The 21,758-nt window shown below is 35.2% G+C and overlaps 1 protein-coding gene across 8 annotated transcripts in view; it reads left to right on the forward strand.

Moving 5' to 3' along the window:
- LOC123868946 (protein tramtrack, beta isoform-like) overlaps nt 1-21,758 on the forward strand; it is a 451,090-nt gene that overhangs the window by 226,653 nt on the left and 202,679 nt on the right. The window lies entirely within an intron of this gene.

Genomic DNA, 21,758 nt, shown 5'->3' on the forward strand with positions numbered 1-21,758 from the left:
GAATAAGTTACTAAGTATTTTTGATCGTAACATCCGCCATATTTTTCAAAATAATAGTTATTGACCCTGGCCAAGACGCTAAAGAATGTAGCAATATGCCCATTGTCCACATTATTATAACATTAAAGTTTTTTTTTTTCACAGAAGCCATATTCACAACAACTCGATTCGGAAACCCGGTGCTGATATTAGGGGATCAACGCTTCAATAAATACTGGAAAAGCAAAGGTCCCAAATTGTTATGGGTTTGTACTAAAAAAACAAGCAAGGGCTGCCGTGCCACACTGACTACTATAGATGAAGTTATTATTAAAGTAAATAATGTTCATTCACATTGCTAACCGACTTCAAAAAAAGGAGGAGGTTCTCTATTCGACTTTATGGTTTTTAATTTTTTTTTGTATGTTTGTTACGAGATTACTCCGCCAAATATGAACCGATGAATATGAACGCTCCAAAAAATGTTAATATTACATTAACTGTTCTACAGATAACATATTCGGTAATTAATTAAATTATTTTTACTTTTTATTGTTTGTGGTTATAGAAGTTGGGTTTTTTTTGATTTTTTTTTTTGATTAAATTAATTAAGTGCTAGATGATAACCGCGAATTCGTCTGCTTGGATTTTGAGAGAATGAGAAACTCTTTGACTTTTAGGAATAAAAAGTAACGTATCCACTGCTCTACATACTCTCCACATCTATATCCATGCAAAAAATCACCTCGATCCGTTGCTCCGTTGCAGCGTGATTGAAGAACAAACCTACAAACAAACACACTTTCGCATTTACAACATGGATAGTGAACATTATGAGCCACCATTTAGTTTTATTTGTTTATTGTAAAATTACCTATTTACTACCAACGATTAAAAACTACTTGAAATTATTGATTGCATGTTTTATTAGGAGAAGTGTATTTGGATTGGAGCGCTCCCCATATAAACGCAGTTTGATTCACATTAGAATACTAGTTGAGCTTTGCGATTCGTTATTACCTGTTGAGAAGTGCCTTCAGATCCGAAACTATTCATCAGATCTTCACTAAAACATGGGGGTTACCTCACCAGGATAATATTATGTAAAAAAAAAAGAATTGTAAAATCGATTTATATCCAAAATGTACGCAGGTAATAAAATGTTATTAGATATAGATTCCCCTTAACTTGTTAAGGTTTTTTTTGAGTGCATTACGTACTTCTTAACTTGCCAACTTAATTATTAACTATTTACATTTTACACGAAAATAATTATATGTACCCATTTACTTGTAAGTAATAATCATTTTCGCATTTTCAGTTGAAGCATTATTTTCCACGTCGCGGTACGGAAAACCTGTGCTAGTTATAGGGAGTTATCGCTACAACAGATATTGCAGAAGTAAAGGCTCCAAGGCTATGTGGTATTGCTCCTCGAAGACTAAAAAGGGATGCAGGGCCTCCATCACCACAGTTGACAACATGATCATTAGATGTAATATTAATCATACGCATTAATTTAATATTTTATATTTTACCGTACGACTTATGTTTATGTTAATGCACGCTGTGACTGCGGGCAGTCACTGCGGTAAGTGGAGTTGCATAAGAGCCCTAGAATTTAAGGAACAACATAATATTGTATAATTTAAATGTGTAACTCTGTGGGCGGTACTATAGTAAATAAATAAATAAATAAATAAATTTAATGAGCTGTAAATACACGTGGAAAAGTTGTTGATATCATCAAGTATTCAAGTATCAAAGTGAACATTTATAATTATTGTAAAAATTGGTTTTTTCCAACTATAAATGAATATTACGATTACTATAATATTGTTATTTAATTAAGGTTAAGGGGGTTAAGGTTGGTTGTATGTTGATTTTGTAAAATCACCTATTTATGAAACATGTAAGGAATAAACTTAAAAAAATTAATGAACTTTCTTTTATTTTATTGATTTTTCTATTACCAAATGAATTTTATATTTGACAAAAAAAAATGAAATTTTGATACAATTGAACTGTCAAAACGACAAAATTTCTAAGATTACAGTCTGTAATTTACAGAGCGTTCCCTGTAACTTGTCCCTTGCCGTTATATTGGCACTATTGCTTTGTTCGCTTTATTTCTCAGAACTTGAGGTTTATTATTGTGTAAACTGCAATGCTGCCAATATGACAGCAAGGGACGAGTTATAGTGGAGGTATGTAAAGACATATTATTTAGCGGTTGAAAAATTGGCCCTAGATGTTTTAATTCATAATTTTTTTTCGATTTTGGAGACGGTCATAGGATGTTTTTATTTAAAGAAAACAGAGTTCGGGAAAAAGCGATTTAAAAAAGCATTTTTGAAGCATTCTTTCACATATTTGGGACATAAACTAGTCCTTTAAAGATGCGACAGTGTGTCGTTCTGCCTACCTGCTACCTTTTTTATGATCCATCCGTTTAAGCGGAGGTAAACTGGTTTTGACGAAATTTGGCACAGAGAGATTTTGCATCCCGATTGATGGGCTTAGGTTATTTTTTGTCCCGAAAAATCAATTTCACATCGACGAGGTCGCGGGCGTCATCTATTTACAAATATAAGTAAGCGTTATGAATCTATCTCTCGGTAGGAAGGCATTCCGAACTAGTGGTAGATTCTTTTGACGTTCCAAAAGTACTTGTAAAAGTCTAATTGTATAAAAATATTTTGAATTTTTTTGAATATCTATTGTTTTTCAGCTGTAGCAGTTTTCACAACTTCACGCTACGGCAACCCTGTGTTAATATGGGGGAAGTACCGCTACAATAAGCATTGTAAAAGTAAGGGACCAAAAGCTCTATGGTTCTGTTCCTCGAAGTCGAGGAGAAGCTGCCGTGCGTCCATCACAACCATAGACGATGAGATTATTTTAGCGAACAATAACCATACACATTGAAATTGTCATACATTTATAGGCCTACTTGCACCATAAACTCATTGATCTGATTTGGTTTAAAAAACCGGCCAAGTGCGAGTCAGACTCGCGCACCAAGGGTTCCGTACTTGAGTTTTTTTTTTTCGACATTTTGCAAGATAAATCAAAAACTACTACGCGTAAAAATAAATAAAAATCTGTTTTTGAATGTACAGGTAAAACCCTTTCATATGATATCTCATATGATACCCCACTTGGTATAGTTATCTTACTTTAAAAATTTTAATTTTTTAAAATTATGTAACCAAAAATTCATGGTTTTCGGATTTATACTTTTACTTGTGTTATAAGAGCTACCTACCTACCAAATTTCATGATTCTAGGTCAACGGGAAGTATCCTTTAGGTTTTCTTGACAGACACGACGGACGGACGGACGGACAGACAGACAGACAGACAACAAAGTGATCCTATAAGGGTTCCATTTTTCCTTTTGAGGTACGGAACCCAAAAAAAAAAGAAAGTATAGTAAATTGTACTCTAGAGCCGTGATAGCCTAGTGGTTAAGACGTCCGCCTCCTATACAGGAGGTCGGGGGTTCGATCCCGGGCAATGCACTACACGTGCCATTAACTTTTCGGAGCTATGTGTATTTCAACAAGTATTACTTGCTGTAACGGTGAAGGAAAACGTCATGCCTGAGGGTACTCCATAAAAGATTCTTAAAGGTATGTGAAGTTTGCCAATCCATTGCATGGTAGACTATGGTCAAATACTGGGGTCAATTTGTACGTAATAGAATTTTAAAATAGTGAAAATCTTGCGTGCCTTAAAATTTTTTTTTTGCACAACAAGATCAAGTGAAAATGACAGCTGTAATTAAAAGTACTTTATGTGGTTTTTTTTTCTGTCGAAATTTATGCTAGAAAGTATACTTCAGTAAAATAGTTTTAAGGTTTGTTTAATATTTTGGTGTTTTCTTTGTTTTAATAAATTCAATATAGAATTCTTTACAGAAATTTTTAATTTAGCCCGCTGTTTTAAGTTTGCTAACCGTTTTAAATTATCGATTTAACTAAAAAGTACGTCAAATGTTTATGACGTCACATCTGTGAATTTCGTATAAGCTCCCTTACTAACGTTTAACTTTGACATTTGACAAAAGTCACTGATTTGACTATTAATCATTGTCCCTATAATTGTCCTCCTGCAATCCATAGGTCTTAGTGAAACCTAGCCTTAAGTTGACATCTATGCAGCACACTTTGAATTTGCTCAGACTATGTTGAAATGAGACAGACTTATATCGGTGGCATAAATCTGTATCGTTTTAACTGTGACTTTAATCTGACCTTGGTTTGAGCAAAGTCAAAGTACGCTATGGACTTCGTATGTGTTGGTGTTAGCTGGCGGGCATGCTCTGCCTTTTTGGAGTGTTTTTTTTTTTTTGTTAAAACTGACTGGAAAGCGCTCTAAAGGGGTGCCGTGCGTATGTCGGCGAGTGCCGGCACAGACGGGGTCCATACTTGTATATTTTAACTAACTTGTTACAAATAACTACAAACTTGACATTCAGAGAGAGAGAGAAGTACGCTCTATATATTGGGCATTTGTATACCTGTAGAATTTTTACTTTTAGTGGTATTTACGACGTCACGTTATGGAAAACCGGTAATAGAAATTGGAAGATACCGGTACAATAGATATAGCAGAAGTAAAGGGGCAAAAGTGACATGGGTGTGTGTCAAGTGGACGAGAATGAGGTGTCGGGCTACACTGACTACTGTCGATGACGTCATCGTTCGAAGCAACAATAATCACACTCATTAAATCAAGTGACATTAAGTTTGATGATTGATCACACTCATTAAATAAAGTGTGATAGAATAACTTTAAGGTGTGATTGTACAATTTAAATAATTAATGCGTAAACTAAATCTTTAGTTTTTCAAAGAAAGAATATTGTATTCATTTTGGTTTGATATATCTGTTTATTTAATAAATGTATGTTGATGATTCCATTGTCAAAAGACTCAACAATCACACGCATTAAATTGAATGTGATCTCATATTTAATAATTTGAAATATGATTGTTAAGTTCATTAAAGCGTAAGTATTGATTTCAAGTTCAAAACATTACGTTTAACTTTATATAAATTTAGGTGTGATAACACTGGTTTATTTAATAAATACATGCTGATTTTTGTAGAATATCAAATGTGTGCGTTTATCTTGTTACCCTTTCATCGTTTAATTAATCTTGACGATATTTTGCTGCTGGAGGAAAAACATGAAGTTTCTTTTGGAGTTTTTAAAAAAATCGCGTTTAAAGTCGCGCCAAAAAGCTATTCCAATTCGTAGAAATTGTGTAACGTATATTATTTAAAAAAGCTTTGCGTTAAATTTTAGAATATTTTTTTCTTTTACTAGTTTGTTTTCGATGTCGATGCTGATTTGTGAACTGAGTATTTTTGTACTTTTAGCATTTTTTACCACCTCACGTTACGGGAAACCAGTGATAGAAATCGGAAATCACCGGTATAATAAACACAGCAGTAGTAAAGGGGCAAAAGCGACATGGGTGTGTGTCAAATGGTCAAGACTAAAGTGTCGCTCTACACTCACTACTGTTGATGACGCCATCGTAAAAATCAACAACAATCACACTCATTAAATATAATGTAATCGAAAAATGCAATAATCATCTACTGTTGATGAGGCTACTGTTAATATCAACAGCAATCACACTCATTAACTAGTATATGATCGGAAAATGGAATAATCATCTAGGACTGTTGATGACGCTATTGTTAATATTAACAGCAATCACACTCATTAGCAATAATTTGTTTAGAAAATGGAATAACTACTGTTAACAACACTAAAAATCATCAACAATCACACTCATTAACTAGAATATGATCGGCTCATAGAATAATTTTGAAGTATTATTGTTAAATAGTAATGATTTTTAAAGCAGTCTCTTTTCCGAGTTTAAAATACTCAGCATTGCTTCTTAACACTTAAACATAACAGTTTTACCTATACACACATGCACACACACAAACACTAAATACTTTTCAACTTCGAGTGCAAGTAAGTTAAATAATGTTGGATATGAAATTAGCTTTAATCATAAGAATTTCTGTATTCCTGGAAGAAACTACCCTGTGTAATACAAGTTTTTCTATAGTAGACTGCTCTATATAACTGACTCCTATAATAATCTGTCACGAATTAAACGTTTCTTCTCTTTCTTCTTCGTTATTTTTAGGGTTATATAACTGTTTATTTAATATATACAAAATACAAGTAATGGATCACAAATGCACTAGTGTTTTTTTTTAAATAAAATTAGCGAACAAACGAGCAGGCGGGTCACCTGGTGTTAAGTGATTACCGCCGCCCATGAACATTTGCAGCACCAGAGGTATTTCCGATGCGTTGCCGGCCTTTCAGGAATTTATTATTGCCCCTTGAATAACCCCATGCTGTAATCTAGTGGAAACACCGCCGATGAAAGTTAGTTACCCTTTCCCCACTTGATCATTTTTACATTAATCAGTTTTTAATCGCCGACCCAAAAAGAGGGGTGTTATAAGTTTGACGTGTGTATCTGTCTGTTGCATCGCAGCTCCTAAACTAATGAACCGATTTGAATTTAATTTTTTTTTTGTTGAAAGGTGGCTTGATCGACGGTGTTCTAAGCTATAATCTAAGAAAATCGGTTCAGACGTTTGAAAGTTTGCAGCTCTTTTCTAGTTACTGTAACCTTCACTTGTCGGGGGTGTTATAAATTTTTAATTTACATTTGTTATTATATTTTAGCGGTCTTTACGACCTCACGTATGGGAAAACCGGTAATAGAAATGGGCAGACAGCGGTTCTACAAACATAGCAGCAGTAAAGGGCCGAAAGCTACATGGGTGTGTGCCAAGTGGTCAAGGATGAAGTGTCGGGCTACTCTCGTTACTATTGACGACGTCATTGTTCGAAGCACTCACAATCACACTCATTAAAATTTAAATGTAATGTTATTTGTGGAATTGTAGGTACCTATTTCTTCATTCTTAACTCAAAGTCCGAATAACAATTTTAACGGATATCTATTATTTGAAAATGACTGATTTTCACTCCAACTGCAACGCCTTATTTAACTCCTTAAGGGCAGGATTTCTGAAAAACATTAAACGTATAAAACACGTAAAAAGTAATTTTTCATTTTTAACCGAAACTTCCATCCCGGAATTCAACACGGAAAAAAAAATTCGGAAAATTGAATAATTTTATTGAATTATTCGGGTGGATTAATCCTAATATCGAAAATCTCTTCGGAGTGAAATTTGTAAAAATCCGTTCTAACAGAGCGCTTACAAAGAACCTTTTGTCAAAAATTCAAGTTTGTTACTCAAGCGGTTAAAGCTGTACGTTGATAGGTCAGTCAGTCAGTCAGTACAATTTTTTTAATATCATGCACATAGATTAAGTGTGGTTGTTGAATTAAATAAATCGTACCCAAATATTTTAAGTTTATAACACGTTTCTATTCATCATTTATTGCGATTCCTTGTATTTTTCTTTCTTTCTTTTTATGAAAAAAAAAACTTGTAAAAGTATTCCTGTATTCTTTTTCAGGTGCAGTGTTCAAGGAGACACGTTATGGGAATCCTGTAATAGAGTTGGGACGTTATCGATATAACAAATACTGCAGGAGCAAAGGGCCCAAAGTGAAATGGTTGTGCTCCTCTAAGACGAAAGGATGTCGTGCGTCCCTTGACACCGTCGACAACATCATTATTAAAATAAAGGACTTTCATAATCATTAAAGATAACGTTTTCTTCGGCTATTTTCATCATCATCATCATCATCAGCCTGCGGACGTCCACTGTTGGACATAGGCCTTCCCTAAAGAACGCCACCACACCCGGTCCCTCCTTCCTCATCCAGTCACTTCCCGCCAGCCGCTTTATATCGTCGGTCCATTGTGCTGGATCGGCTATTCTGCTCAAATATTATGATGTTCAATAATTATTCTATCTCTATTCTACAAAGTATGGTAAAAAAATGACCTAACCTACCTTTAAGGATATAGAAGAACCTAACGCTCCGGCTACACGCTGGAGCCGGAGCTTTCCATTTTTCTATTACCTTATTTTGAATTCTGTAAATAAATAGGGCATTCCATTGCAATTGCAGTATTTATAGAAACCTGACCATATTAAAAGCGCTTGAGAAATAGTTCAATTGGTTCTTCGACAAATATTTATCACAAGAAGAACTTACGAGTGACAAAAGTTGTCCATAAAACTCCTTCTCACCCACGATATATATATGTAATTATTACTTTAACATTATGTGAACAAGGTAAGTTTTACAATTCAGTGTTTAAGCTCTCACTGGCATTATTGTTTTGGTCCTACCAGAGTAACTAGAGGGCAAATGTACTAACATTTGACACCTGCCAGTGATGTCGAACACCCACACACAAACACACAGTTAGTTCATGACAGCTAGGGAACTTGTACGAAACATCGAGGCTTCAACGTCACTGGCGGGCATCAAATGTTAGTACATTCGACACAAGTAGCCCTAAAGTAGCTCTACTTTGCACGATTTTACATCACCATGGCCTCATATTTAGCATATCGTCGATTCAGAATCAAACCGAGAGCTGCCTCACTCTAGTTCACTCTGCCTAAGCCTCGACGTTTTCTTAGAAGTCAACTAATTGTCGTGAACTTTGGTTCTACTGTAAACAAAATGAAGTTGAAACGATACTTTTCTGTCAGATTTTCGTCGGTAGAGGCAGCATACTTTAGTCATTTTATCAAAGTTTTAGGACTTACATTTCGTTACAAACATGTTATGTAGTAGGAATAGACTAATAGAAAGACTATGGCTTCAATTCTACTAAAAAGATGTGATAGCCTAAGATAGAGCGCGCTTGCCTACAAGATGCCTATTTCCTCTTGTCTTGCAAGTTTCTAAGTATATTAATAGTGAAAGGAGACTTTGATGCTGGAAGGGTGTTCAATTTTCTAGCGGTTTTTTTACCTGACCTGTAAATTCCTTATTTTGTTCTAGCCATATTCACAACCTCTCGATACGGAAGGCCTGTGATTCAAATAGGAAAATATAGGTATAACAAATACTATAGAAGCAAGGGCCCCAAAGCATCATGGGAGTGCTGTAAAAGGAGACTCACTGGATGTCGAGCTACGTTGCGGACTGTGGAAGATGAAATTGTTAAATTTTATCACCACCATAACCATTAAAATTAAGAAAAGAAAAGAAAAGCAAAGAAAAGAAAAGAAAAGAAAGGAAAAGAAAAGAAAAGAAAAGAAAAGAAAAGAAAAGAAAAGAAAAGAAAAGAAAAGAAAAGAAAAGAAAAGAAAAGAAAAGAATAGAAAAGAAAAGAAAAGAAATTGTTAAGTGGTGTGTGGTACCAAAATGGACTCCACTCGGCTTTACAAACTATTTAATCTTCGAAGAGTGGCCAACCGTGGGCCAACCGGACCCTAGTACTAAGCCTCCACTGTTCGTTTGTTTGTCTGTCAGGTATCTCATGAACCGTAATAGGTAAAGAGTTGTCACAGAATGTGTATTTGTAATGCCGGCTATAACAACAAATAATATTTTTTTACAACTAATGCAATGGTCTTAATCTTATTTCCTGATTTAACGGCATATTATATTGCAGATAACGGGTACATACTACGATTCATTTGCCGACTTTATTGGTTGACTAACTAGGTTGAAATATACACAAATAAAGTCAGCAAATTAATCGTGGTTTGTATTCGTTATCTCCAATAACAACAATATAAAAAATTATCGTTATTAACAATATAAAAAATTTGCAGTTGGAAGATTGAATGAGTCCATAAGAAAGCTGTATGAAGTTATGCCATAGTGTTATTCTTAGGGTTCCGTACCATTTGGTAAACAAGTGTAAATTAAAAATTTTCAACACCCCCGACCAGTGAAGGTTACATAACTAGAAAAGAGCTGATAACTTTCAAACGGCTGAACCGATTTTCTTGAACTATTCCGCGCCTACGATCCAAAGTATCTGAGTTTTCCAAAACATCATTTTCAAATAAATAATTATGTATATCTAGGCAACGTCCATCTTGACAGCTTGACATTTGTCAATTGACACTTGAATATTATGAACCTAAGGGTTATCTAACCTTCTTTTCTACAAGAAAACTAGAAAAGAGCTGATAACTTTTACACGGCTGAACCAATTTTTTTGGATTATAGCTAAGAACACTCTCGATCAAGCCACCTTTCAACCAAAAAAAAGTAAATTAAAATCGATTCATTCGTTTAGGCGCTACGATGCCACAGACAGATACACAGATACACACGTCAAACTTATAACACCCCTCTTTTTGGGTCGGGGGTTAAAAATGACTTATGGTGAGTGAGTAAGTGAGGCCATTTACATTAGGTGGCCAGTAAACTACTAAATATAAAATTTAAAAAAAATACAGAAAATAGTTATTTACTTATAGATTACAGGAAAACCTATAAGAAGTTTATGGTCCTAAAATAATATGGTAATTCTCTCAATATAGTTACAAACTTACATATTCATCGTACGGAACTCTTTCCACGCGAGTTCATCTCGAACTTGTCCAGTTTTCTTGTATGTAATGTGCTGTTAAAAATATATTAAATGTATTTCAGGGGAACCCCAGTTCATAACATCAAGGCGAGGGAACAGAATGATTAAACTAGACGGTTACAACTTCTGCCTTCATCGAGGATGTAAGGGACCCAAACTCAGATGGGTCTGTAGTAATTGCGGAAGGGGATGCAGAGCGTCTATCATTACCATTGATAATATTATACTTAAATACAATAGCTTACATAATCATTGAGGTTTCAAATGGCATCCTGAGGCTGTGTGCCTGACATCTCATGGGAACTTTTTGATTTTCCAGAATCAGAAGTATTCTATGTTCATCTTCAGGATGCAAGCTATCTCTATCAAATTTCATCCAAACATCAAAATCGGTTGACAGACAGACAGATAGACAGATACTTTCGCATTTAGGATGTGTTTCAGGGGCTCCTAAGTTTGTAACATCAAAGCCGTCAGTAAAATGATTCAACTAGAGTCTAGTTGTAAGACAAAGTTTGTTGTAACAAAAATTGTAACCGTCTAGTTAGTAGATGGTTACAAGGGACCCAAACTGAGATGGGTGTGTACTAACTGTGGAAGGGGTTGTAACGATTATCAGAATAGATAATATTATACTTAAATACAATAGCTTACATAATCATTGAGCTTTCAAATGACATCCAGAGGCTGTTGTTAGGGTTTCGTACTTGAAGAGTGTCAACGGGAAACCATTACTAAGTCTCTGTCAGTCCGTCTGTCTACTAACGGGCTGTATCTCATAAAACGTCCTATCTAAGAGGTAGGGAGTTAAAATTTTTACAGAGTGTGTTTTAATATTGCGGCTAAACAAAATGACCGGCAATGCAAATAAAATAATATTTTGTAGGATAGTACGGATTCCTCCGTGTGCGAATCTGACTCGCGCTTGACCTTTTTTATAGAAATCTCATGGGAACTATTAGATTTTCTGGAATTAAAAGTGTCCTATGTCAGGATGTGAGGCTTCTATGTGTCTTTCGTTTAATATCGGTTCAGTGGTTGAGCAGAGAAAAGGCGACATAGATAAAGTTTCGAATTTATTATAATAGTATCAAACGTCCTTAAAAGTGTTAAAAAATCTAAGGTACAAATAAATTAAATACTTACATATTTTTATCGAAGTCTTTCATTGCAAAATTCGATAGGCTACTTGACTTGGAGAGCATTTAAGCGGAATTTACATCACGAAATTAGTTTCACGACATTAATTTCGTCATAGAGCACGTCTAATTTGGTAATGCAGTCGTGAAACTAATTTCGTGCCACTAAATATGTCGTAATGTAAATTCCGCTTTAGATCCACATAGGAGTATTTTTACTTATAATTATTACACTAGTTGATCCGCCCCGGCTTCGCACGGGAAGCCTACTTATACATACTGACGAACATGAATATGTTTTATTACAATACTTATAAAACTTCCAGTGGTGAAATGTTTTGAATTATAATGAAACCTGTAATGAATTGCTCTGAGAAAAATAGCATTTTTTTACCGAAATCGAACCTGTTACTGATATGGAAGGAATGAAAATGTATGTAATAAAATACCTATATGTAGCTATATGTATAATTGATAGGTATAGCATATAACTGAGTAGGCTCCTGTGGTAGTGGAGCGGTGCGGGAGGGAGACAGTTGTCACAAGGTGACGAATCACTGAGCTCTCGTGTTACGTCATCACACCCCTCCCCCTCGTCTCCACTAACACAAGAACCTCCCCAATTAACGCTCTATGCCTTTAGCTTTTAATAAGGTAAAATTTTTAGACACGCCCAGAATAGTAAAATCGAATCGAGGCAACGAAATGTTACAATTCAAGGGTTACAACTTCAGCTTTGACAAGTACAAAAGCAAGTTGCCAAAAATGAGATGGGTGTGCAGCCAATGCGGGAGAGGATGCAGAGCTACTCTCATAACCATTGAGAATGCTATCATTAAAATCAACGGGGTGCACAACCATTAATGCCTGAAACTTGTAAAACTAAATAAAAAAACTTGTGAAAATAATTTGGCTCTCATTAGAATACTAACCAAACAGATTCAATGAAATTTTGTTTTAAAGTTACACGGGTTTAAGGATTATAATATAATCCTTAAACCCGTGTATATATATTATGTAAACTTGGAAACTGAATGTCTTAAGGAAAATATGAAAAACCGCAGTCACAGATAATAATATTTAGTCCCTAGAACGAATGTACAAAATTTAAGAGGGATCTCTCCGTCACTTGCTTCATACAAGCGTAGTTCCAATTTCATTTGAATATTAAGTAACCAAAGTCCACGAAATTTTGCAGACATATTCTAGAAACTAATATCTATGCCTGTGGTTATCCAGATTTCTGTTAAAATATTCGGTTTCAAAGTAACGCGGTCTGAAAAATTCACATACAAATCTTTGAACCCCTGTAATTTTAAAACTACATATTTTTAGAAAAACCTAAACACCACAGGCACAGATATTAGTTTCGAGAATATGTCTGCAAAATTTCATGGACTTTGGTTGCTTAATATTCAAATGAAATTGGAACTACGATTGTATGGAGTAAGTGACGGAGAGAGCCCTGTTAATTGAGTTTAATTGGTTAATATTATACAAAGCAGAACAAAAATATAGGCACGTACGATTTGGCGGCCTTATCGCTACCTGCCATCTATTCCAGGCATCTTTCAATGATCGATTTGTATTTGATTTTCTTGTTTTTCATTTTCAAATTGAAATGTCTTGGCGCATTGTTAAAGTACGTATAAAGACTATTTTACGCCGGGTCAGCAACCAGCGATAACGTGGCACGCTACAAATGAAAACATTAATTTTGAGCCTGTTATATTAGTGTTTTTGTCCTTCGGAGCAACTGATCCACGTCATTTTTTGTATGAATATAGTAAAAGATGTCTAGAGTGACATAGGCTACTTTATATACATATACTGGAAAATAAGAAAATTTTCATGAGAGTCCTGAGAACCTAAATCAACGCGGATGAAGTCGCCTGCATTAGTATTTGCTGATAATATACAAGGTTAAGATAATTCCCGTAACATCTCGGTAAACTGAGGTGAGGGCCGATACCTATGTAAATGTACCGAAAAAAATAACCCTACTCTACCTTAAAGAGTTTCGCAAACAACTGATCGTGGAAATAAACTCGATGGACCATTTTAAACGTTTGTCAAGTAGCGAAACGAAGCGAAACGAAAAAACGAAACGAAACGAAACTTTTTGTCAAACGAAAAAAAAATCTATGGCATTAACTTTTTGGTACTATACATATGCTTCATTTGCCATGTTATATGATTCATCAAACACGCTGTATAGTAATAGTAGTTTTAATTTGTATTGAAAATTACAGATATACCAAAGTTCGTGACTTCAGTGCGGGGGAATCAAATGATCCAACTGGGTCGCTACAATTTTAGCCTTCACAGAGCTAGTCCCGTGGGGCCTAAGAAACGATGGGTGTGCAGCCGAGCCAAAGGGTGCAAAGCCGTTATATATACAGTTAACAATATGGTTGTCAAATGTAACAATCTGCATAACCACTAACCACTTGGCTCTCACCGTATAACGCAACCGTGAAATAAATGAATACCTGACAACAGCTGATATGTATTTAATTAATTATCCATACTAACTTAATATTATAAATGAGAAAGTGTGTCTACCTGTCTGCTACCTTTTCACGGCCCAACATTTTAACCAATTCTGGCGAAATTTGGTACAGGGTTAGCTTATATCCCGGGGACGGACATAGGCTACTTTTCATACTGGAAAATCAAAGAGTTCCTACGGGATCCTTAAAACCCCATCTGCTTAACCAATTTGTATGAAATTTGGTACCGAAGTAGCTTGCGGCCCTGTAACTGACATAGGCATTTTATCCCGGAAAATCAAACAGTTCCCACGGGATCTTTAAAAACCTAAATCCACGCGGACGAAGTCGCGGGCATCCTCTAGTTATCCATATTAATGTTATTTAAATACGAATGTGTCTGTCTGTAACCTGTTTAGACCCGTCCGCTTAACACGGCGAAACGAGGCGTAGATCGCCTCGGCCGGGGGTTTGTTTACACCAACAACTTAACACTAACCAACATTCAAATACACTACAGTATGTTTGCCAATTACGGTTGCACTTATGATATAATCTAGCATGCACTAACTTAAGGTTAAGTTTAAGTAATATAAAATTGAGCAACAGAAATATAACATTTGACTTTTAACAAAAATTAGACTGCTTAGCAAAAAACATATTACATAGACAAAGAAGAATTAAAATATCAAATTAAGAGTAAAAAGTTACTGAGCATAAATAAAAAGGAAAATAATAATAAAAACTAACCCGACCGCTGGCCTAGATGAAGTACATAATAAGGTACTACAATTTTATATTTTACTACACTTGTATATTACAAGTATGGACAAACAAATAGATAGATCATCATCTAAATTGGTCACTTGTAATGATACTTCTTTTCCTTGTTATAAATATTAGGTACAAGGTACTGCGCGCGACTTGGATTTAGGTTTATGAAAATCCCGTGGGAACTCTTTGATTTTCCGGGATAAAAAATAGTCCTTGTCGCTCTCCAAGTCTTTAACTACTGCGTTTTAGCATACACTATTGAAAAAAACACAATCAGAATCGTCATAATAAATGTTATTTTTTCAGATTCCGCATCAGAAACAAGTAAGCACCATCTCGAAAAGGTTTCGAGATTGAGAAAATGTGGCTCATGCTACAGAAAACTTCGAATCTATATGACTAGTCGCCAGGCTGATAATAAAGTTAAAAAAGTTAGCACAGAATGTGTGGAATGTGAAAAACCTTTTTGTTTAACCTGCTTTAACGAAAAGCATCCTTGAATCTTCATTTTTATTACTTACCAAAATAAAACTAAATTAAGTTTATCTATATTTTTGTTTCCCACCACTGAATTAGAACGAAACTTCCCTAAATTCAGTACGGCACGAGGTGCATAACACCTCTCACTTTGTTATACGCGAAGATTCTTAACATACTTACTAATTACTAAACATTCAACTACTACTTACTTATTTCTAAACCAAAAATCCATTGAACGCATGTTAAGTAGCAGAAACTACAAAAGAATCTATGGCGCTAACAATTTGGTACTACACACAGTAAGTACCTCGCTTATCATGTTATTTGATTTATCAAACACGCTGTAAAATATACATTAGTATAATAAATGTATATGTATTAGTTATAATGTGTATTCAAAATTACAGATATACCAAAGTTCGTTACTTCAGTGCGGGGAAATCAAATGATCCAACTGGGTCGCTACAATTTTAGCCTTCAAAGAGCTAGTCCCGTGGGGCCTAAGAAGCGATGGGTGTGCAGCCGAGCCAAAGAGTGCAAAGCCGTTATATATACAGTTAACAATATGGTTGTCAAATGTAACAATCTGCATAACCATTAACCGTCTGTCATCATCATCATGATCAACACATCGTCGGCTAACTACTGAGCCCAATCTCCGAATAACTCGCAGACTTCCACAACTTTGAGAACTGTATGGAGAACCCCGGACCGCCGAATAGGAGGCTTAACCATTAGGCTATCACCGCATAACGCATCTTTCTGTGAAATAAATGAATTCCTGAGAACCGCTGATGTGTTTTAATTAATTATCCACATTAATGTTTTTAATACGAAAGCGTGTCTATCTGTAACCTGTTCATGGCCCATCTGCTTAATACTTACGGGGTGCGAAACGGGGTGTAGAACGCCTCGTCCGGGGGTTTTTTACCCAACTGCGGCAAAGCTTAAAGGAAGGGTTGTGATTTTTGCAGTCTATGTATGTATGTATGTGTGTATGTATGTTTGTATCCAGATTTTGTGTGTTCCACCGTAACGCCTAAACTAATGGGCCGATTTTGATGAATGAGCTGTCAATCGATTTGTCGTAAAGGTCCAGATGACACGCTACATTTTATAAAAAAAAAAATGGACCTAACGGATGTTATATGAAAAAAAGGTGGGGGTAAATTTGGTTAGTTATAGAAAATGTCTAAATCACTAGCGTCTGATACACAAACGTCATTTTAACGTGGTTTACGTGCAGTGTGGCTAAGAAACACATACGCGTTCCTATCGTGTGGAATCATGGCGAAACGTTATCGCAAAAAAAAATATTTGATTAACGTTATTTAATTTAGTTTTATATAACAAAAAAGTTTTAGAGGGAGACTCATAATAATGAAACGTTATTCCTGAAGAATGTGAACATACGGATATACAATCTGCGTCGACATCAATTTATCGACTGATACCTATAGTGGAGTAAACGAAGCATTTTCGTCGGAAGTCCTCAGAAACAGCTCCGATTTTGATGATTTTTTTTTTTAAATTCTTGTTTTTTATACATTATTTAAAATCAGAAACGTTTTGAAGCGGGGAAATAATTTTTTTATCCATATGTGCGATATTTATACACGAAGTTCAGAAAAACGCTACCTTCTCTTTGAGAAGTTGTAGAGGAGGTCAAATGCTACAAATGACCTCTAAACACTTATGGGTAAAAACCGCCCGTTTTTGAGTTATTGATCGTTTTCAGAAAAATACGTATTTATTTCTTTTGAAATTCATTTTAAAAAAAGTAAGGCATATTGCCGACTTTTTATTTTATTTCTAAGTACTAGACATCTCAATTAATAATTTTGAATACTAAAATAAAAATAATCTTTGTAGGTTTCCCGGTTAGGGATCTAAGACTGTACCAGTTTCATAATTTCTATTGGGCTACTTTGCCAAAAACGCCATTTTTTTTTAAAGTTACAGAAATTTTTGGCCTGCAAATTATTTGCAAAGCTTCTACACTTTCTCAGCTATCTAATGATGTACAAAACTTTAAAATAAGTTGAAAGTTAGCTAAAAAAATGATGAAATAATAGCACAAGGGAGAAATTTCTTAACGCTTAAATTTTAAACAAATCGTTCCTATCGATCAATTGAGCTATCCCGTGGCCGATTTTATGATCAGACTTAACCAGATCACATATTCACAGTAAACTGTTACCTCTTTCTAAGTAGAGACTACCTCTAAACAAAGAAAAAACGATTTGTTTAAAATTTAAGCGTTAAGAAATTTCTTCCTTGTGCTATTATTTTATCGTTTTTTTAGCCAATTTTCAACTTATTTTAAAGTTTTGTACATTATTAGATAGCTCAGAATGTGTAGAAGCTTTGCAAATAATTTGCAGGCTAAAAATTTCGGTAACTTAAAAAAAAATAGCATTTTTGGCAAAGTAACCCAATAGAAATTATGAAACTGGTACAGTCTTGGATCCCTAACCGGGGAACCTACAAAGATTATTTTTATTTTAGTATTCACAATTATTAATTGAGATGTCTAGTACTTAGAAATAAAATAAAAAGTCGGCAATATGCCTTACTTTTTTTTAATGAATTTTAAAAGAAATAAATACGTATTTTTCTGAAAACGATCAACAACTCAAAAACGGGCGATTTTTACCCATAAGTGTTTAGAGATCATTTGTAACATTTGACCTCCTCTACAACTTCTCAAAGAGAAGGTAGCGTTTTTCTGGACTTCGTGTATAAATATCGCACATATGGATAAAAAAATTATTTCCCCGCTTCAAAACGTTTCTGATTTTAAATAATGTATAAAAAACAAGAATTTAAAAAAAAAATCATCAAAATCGGAGCTGTTTCTGAGGACTTCCTAAGATTGGCTATTTTGCGGCTTTATTTACTCCACTACTATATCAAAAAAGGTAAGTCATCATTAATTTTAATCTTGTTTAAGCAGTAAGTAAATATGTACATGCAAACATTCATTGCTTGAATAATGTAAGAAAGTACATAATAAGGTAATGAAATAAGGCAATGTTAGGTGTATTAGGTATAATTTACACTTCTTATACAAGTATGGGCAAACAAGCAGATCGATCATCTGAAATGCTTACATGCTAATGTCGCTTCTTTTTCTTGATATAAGTATTAGGTATTAGCTGCTGCACGCGATTTCGTATGCTTGGATTTAGGTTCTTAAAATTCAACGTTATTTAATTCTTTTTAACGTACCAGATTGAAAAACACACAATTAGAATCTTTATAATAATAATTATTGTTATCTTTTCAGAACCCGCATCAAAAACAAGTATGCACCATCTTAAAAAGGGTTCGAAGAAGAGAAGATGTGTTGGATGCTACAAAAAACTTCGAACCTTTTTGACTAGTCGCGAGGCTGATAAAAAAACAAAAAAAATTGGTACAGAATGTGTGGATTGTAAAAAATCTTTTTGTTTAACCTGTTTTAACGAAAAGCATCCTTAAGTCTTCATAAATTTTATTACTTAAATATATACTAAATTAAGCATATCTGTATTTTTATTTCCCACCACTAATTGTGAGCGAAACTTCCCTTAATTCAGTGCAGCACGAGGTGCATAAGACCTCTCACTTTATGTTATATACAGACTCTGAAGACACTATGCTGTTTACGTACGTCTTGAGATGTAGATCAATCATTCCATTATTATTAAAAACTAGCTGATGCCCGCGACTTCGTTCGCGTGGATGTAGTTTTTTAAAAACCCCGTGGGAACTCTGATTTTCTGGGATAAAAAGTAGCCTATGTGCTAATCCAGAGTATAATCTATCTCCATTCTAAATTTCAGCCCAATTCGTCCAGTAGTTTTTGCGTGAAGGAGTAACAAACCTACACACACACACACACATACAAACTTTCGGCTTTATAATATTAGTGTGATAATCAAAACCAAAATCCATATATTTTAAATTATCCAAAAAATAAATTAAGTTTTCTGTAATTATCCATCCGTTTAACCGATTCATATCATAACCGGTTCAGAGAGGTAGCTTGCGTCCTAAAAATTGACATAGGCTTTTTATCCCGGAAAACCAAAAAGCTCCCACGGGATTTTAATAAAACCTAAATCAACGCGAATGAAGTCGCTGGCATCATCCTAGTTGAATAATACGAGTAGTCTTCATTCAAATGTACGTCATGGAATCTTTACTTACAGATGCAAATACAGTCAAATTCGTAACATCAGTGCGAGGGAATCAAATGGTCCAAATGGGTCGCTACACTTTCAGCCTTCACAAAGGTCTAGCTCCCATGGGACCTAAGAAACGATGGGTGTGCAGCCGAGCCAAAGGGTGCAAAGCCGTCCTACATACAGTTGAAAATATTGTTATCAAATGTAAAAATGAACATAACCATACGTAAGATCAATAAAGATTTGAGTAACTGCATGATCTGTTGGAATGATGATGAATGATCTTGCCTCCTTGCTTGAAAAAATGTAAGCGGAAGTAAATCACGATGTGAATATTCAATAAAAAAAGCTTTTAAAATACTGAAACAGCTAATTCTGTTCAGGATATAAAAAAGTATACTTTTTGATTTAGTAACAGTAAAATATAAGATTTAGATAAATAAAAAAGGATAGATATACATATATGTGTACATTAAAAAAAAAGATTCCGACGAATTGAGAACCTCCTCTTTTTTTGGAAGTCGGTTAAAAACTTATCACTAATAATAATTGTAAAGGTTGTATTACTTGTGAAATGCCTAGGAAAATTATTAACACCGGTGTTTCAGCTTTTACCCATAACAAATCGATTGTTTTCAGACTTTTCAAATGAACCCAAATTCGTGACCTCAATTCGTGGCAACCAGATGATCCAGCTGGGTTCTTACAACTACAGCCTGCACAAGAGCAGTGTTGGACTGAAGAAACGCTGGATTTGCAGCAGCTGGGCGAAAGGGTGCAGGGCTTCTTTGATAACCCTGGAAAATGTCATTGTTAAGTGTATAGGCGAACACAGTCACTAAAGTTTATTGCATACATAGCGTACACGGGACGCGAGGATTGCTTGAACTATCAAAGGATAGCTAGACAAGTGTAAATTAAAAATTTATAACACCCCCGACAAGTGAAGGTTACAGTAACTAGAAAATAGCTGATAACTTTCAAACGGCTGAACCGATTTTCTTGGATTATAGCTAAGAACACTCTCGATCAAGCCACCTTTCAAACAAAAAAAACTAAATTAAAACCGGTTCATTAGTTTAGGAGCTACGATGCCACAGACAGACACACAGACACATAGATACACAGATACACACGTCAAACTTATAACACCCCTCTTTTTGGGTCGGGGGGTTAAAAATGGACAGGTCGGGACGTTCTAGTTATCCAACAGTACCTAGGTCAAGAAATCGTCCCGTCCCGTCCTGTGCACATTACGTATGCAGTAACCTTAAACCTGAATCGAGATTTCAGATAAACGCGGTGTTAAAAAGTACTGATCTTTGGAAATAAATCAAAACTTTCAGGGATTGTGCTTATTTTTAAGTATATAGATTTCAGTAGGGAGATTAGGAGTTCAATCCCGGGCACGCATTTTTAACTTTTCGAAGTCATGTGCGTTTTAGGCAATTAAATATCACTTACTTTTAAGGGGAAGGATATTATCGTAAGGAAACCCGCATGCTTGAGGGTTCTCCATGTTTTCAAAGGTGTGTAAAGTTCGCACATTCGCACCACCCCAGCGTGGCGGACAATGGCCTAAATCCTTCTCAATCTGAGAGGAGACGCTTGCTCAGTAGTCGGCTGGTTTTAGATTTATCATGATCATAATGTGACTGTAGTAATATGACCTTTCACTAGTCTCTCGATTAGCTAAAAGTTGTTGTTATTGGTGAATTAATTGCCCTGGTAAATCTGTTTTTTTTTTATTCGATTAGAAGTTGGCCTTTGACTGCAATCTCACCTGGTGGTAAGTAATGATACAGTATAGGGCGGTAGCGGCTTACTTGGAAGGGGTGTGGCCATTTTACTAAACCTACTAAACACGATATCGTACCGGAATGCTAAATCGCTTGGCAGCACGGCTTATGAACACCGGTATTTCAGTTTTTGACCATAACATATCGATTATTTTCAGACTTCTCAAATGAACCCAAATTCGTGACCTCAATCCGTGGCAACCAGATGATCCAGCTGGGTTCTTACAACTACAGCCTGCACAAGGGCAGTGTTGGACTGAAGAAACGCTGGGTTTGCAGCAGCTGGGCGAAAGGGTGCAGGGCTTCCTTGATGACCTTGGAAAATGTCATTATTAAGTGTACAGGGGAACACAGTCACTAAACGAACAGCTAGGATATGGAC

This window comes from Maniola jurtina, chromosome 10 (genome assembly GCF_905333055.1).
Source record: "Maniola jurtina chromosome 10, ilManJurt1.1, whole genome shotgun sequence".
NCBI lineage: Eukaryota > Metazoa > Arthropoda > Insecta > Lepidoptera > Nymphalidae > Maniola > Maniola jurtina.